Raw genomic sequence first — 3,452 nt, 5'->3', positions numbered from 1 at the left:
AGGCGTGCAGCAGACAGTAAGACCCAGACCTGGAGCTCTAGAGGCTTCAGGAAAGCAGAGAGAACTGGTGGGAGCAATGTTGTGGGGCCCAAGGGTGTGGAGGGTGACCCTGAAACTCACAACTTCATGAAGGAGAACCAGAAAGTCACAGGGAGCAGGAGGTGGGGGGGGAGGGGATGCTTGAACAAGACACAGGTGCCAAGTCCGGGGTCGGGAAGCACCTTCCAGGGAAGGCTCTGCTTTTATGCCATTTCCCAGCAACTGAGGGGGTTCTGTGTCCTATGTTCCCGAACTTGGCTTTCCTCAAAGCCCAGACAGTGCCTCTCACCCAGAGATGACAGTGACAAGGCAGCGGCCGTACTTAAAACAATGGTGCAGACCAAAGGACAGGATCCTTTCTGAGATCCTCCGGAACGTGGCAAAACCCAACCGGGACTGATGTTTCTTTAGCCTCAGACTTAAGCTGCATGGGACCTAAGGCTTGTGGGGAAAGGTCCCAGGTGGAAACACTGTTATGATCTAATAGTGTTTTTCTAAAAGCACATGTACTGTGCATACATACACCCGGAGAACCAGTGATAAAGTTAACATGTTGTATGCAAAGATACTCAGGGGACAAAACGAACGCACTAAAGGAAGCATGGATCCCACATCACAAGTCACTGGACACGTGAGCGAATGGGCCACCCTCTGGAACAAAAATGTTCTTACGAAAGTCATACCAAGCTGAGAGGCATAGCAAGCCCTGTGCAGGGATACAAGCCTCTCTCATCCCCAGCAACAGTGGCACACGCCTTTAATCCCAGCACTTGGGAGGCAGAGGCAGGTGATCTGGGAGACCAGGACTTGAATTGGCCAGCCTGATCTACAGAACAAGTTCCAGGACTGTCAGGGTTACACAGAGAAACCTGTTCTTGAAAAAAAAAAAAATAATAATAGAGCACATTGCAAAAAATACTACACCAATATCATTTCTCAAATTTCTTATTTTGCAAAAGAAACATTCTAATAGTTCCTATTCGCATCCTTATTTATTTACTTGCTTGTGTACTCATTTTGGCTCTAGAATATGCTAGTTTAACAAAGACTTTCCCAAAGAGATACCCAGAGATGTATTCCGAAAATTCCCTCTCATACGCAAGAGTCTTTCTTAGCTAGCTCACAAAAGCATTGGCAGTTTTCCACAAGATCTCAAAAATAGCTTAATGGCAAGATGGCTCCCATATTTTCCCATGAATACATTAGAAACAGATTGATAACTATTGAAACATAAGGCATAAATCCTACCATATTCTGTGGAACCTAAAGCTCCATCTGTATCAGAAATCTTATTTCATGAAGGTCCAAGGAAGGGGGAAACGCTGATACGGAGCCAGGTGCGTCAGTCACATAGCTTCCTTAGGGCTTAGAATTCATCTTCATGACAAAGATTGGAGACTACAGTGAGGTGGCTCAGCAGATAAAGTTGCTTAGCCCCCAAGCCTGGCACGCAAGCAACTAACCTTGGTTTGATTCCCAGCCTCATGTGGTAGAAGGATGGGAGCAGTTCCTGCAAGTTGCCCTCTGACCTCTGCACAGGTGCTCTGTGGTGTGCCGGTACACACTCGTGCATGCACACGCACAAAATAAACAATCATGTTGGACGTTAATTATAATACTTTTAAATTATGCACCACTCTCTGCATACACAAAGGGGAAATACAGGTTAAACAAGTGAGGCACGGCATACCCAATCCCCTTTTACAGTCACAATCGAACTCTGTTGAATCGATTTGAGATCTTTTACTCATGTCTTCCCGGATACGATTGCCCTGTCTAGAGGCCATCAGGAGCTTCCTGGAGATTTTAAAGGTGGGTGTTGTCTTGGTTAAAGTATCCGCAGCAGTGATCCCAGAACTCTGGAGCTGAGCCACGGCCAGGATTGCAAGCTCAAAGATGGTCCCCAGGCTCTCCTTACAAACCTGTGACACCAGTTCCTGCAGCTTTACTGTTCCCAGGGGACCAATAGCATCTACAGCTACATCACCCAGAACACCAGGCTGACAGCAGAGTCTTCAGACCGCGAAACCATCAGTTGACTGAGAACACAAATTCAGCCATCACTTCTCTCCTGCCTTCTACCTCTCCTTCCCTGCTCTCCTCCAGCCAAGCGCATCGATAGTTACGCAAAGGTAAGTTCTAGGAAGGGAGGATAACCTGTCATCCACTTTTTAAAAAGTGGGCGTGGGGGGATGAAGAAAACCAGAGACAAAGCCACGAGTTGAGCTTATCATGCCTAGGCCTCTCCAGGATATCTCTGGCTCACAGGAGGCGGGGTGAGTCAGCCATACCGGAAGCTAAACAGCGATGGTTAAGAAGCCAGGGAGGCTCCTCCGTGGGGGTGGAAATAGCCCAGGCTAGGGTGGGGCTGCCTAGTGACAGCTCAGCTTACCTCACCTTGCTACATTCCCGCAGGGCAGATGACTCTACCCTGCACCTCACAGGACTGTCAGGAGGGGTAAGCAGTACGTGTAAATGCCACTGTGGTCCCTCCACTTTTCCTACACTCAGAATGCAGTGCAAGGCATCACCCTGAAGGCTGAAAGTAAAACAGATTCTAAGGAGAAGCCGCAGCCGCAGCCGCAGCCGCAGCCGCAGCCGCATCCACCACAGAAGCTTCCCTTTGCCTGGTCCCCTGAGCTTCACGGGTGGGCACAAGTTGTCCTGATCTGTTTTCTTTTCCCCCAATATGTATAGAAAACAGCGGCTTACTACTGGGAACAGTTTTGCTATTGTTAGTCTCACTGTCTTTTGCATTTGGCTGCAAACAGTGCTGTTTCAAAGAACAGCATTTGACACGATTCAGCCCTGCCCTATGCCGCTGCCCTGCTGAAGTTGCAGGCTCCTCCGTGCGTGGCAGAGGCAAGTCCAGTCATGGGAAGACAGAGGGCAGGGACTGCACCCACCCCACCCCTGTGCAGCTTGCTCTCCTCGCTCTTCTCCCCTCCCTTTCTCAGCCTTGCCAGCTGCAGCTTTCTCCTCCTGTCTTATGAAATGCCCCCCCCCACCCCCCCCACCCCCCCCACCCCCACCCCCCCCCACCCCCACTCCCACCCCAGTCCACTGCAAGGCGTGCAAATGCAAACCTCTGCCTTCCAGGAAACCTAGCAACCTTTTCTGCCCTGGAGTCACATCCAGTAAAGGGTGGGGCCAGGCCAAAGCCACAGCCACAGAGGGTGGGAAGCCCAAAGTGTAATCCCAAACTCAGCGAGACTTTCTCTTATGGCTTTGGCACATCAACCAGTCATTTCACCTTGGTTTCCCATCTCCGTAATGGGAGCTGCAGGCTTACCTTCTTTACAAGTGTGTTGTAGAACTAAGCATGTGAGGAGGGCAGCTGTTTTGCATGCAGTGATGGGTGGAATGCAGGGTGGGGGGTACTAAGTACCACGAGGGCATGATTATGGGCAAAC

The sequence above is a fragment of the Acomys minous genome (assembly GCF_964271855.1).
Source record: "Acomys minous genome assembly, chromosome: 9".
Lineage (NCBI taxonomy): Eukaryota > Metazoa > Chordata > Mammalia > Rodentia > Muridae > Acomys > Acomys minous.
Note: the sequence above shows the minus strand (reverse complement) of the source record.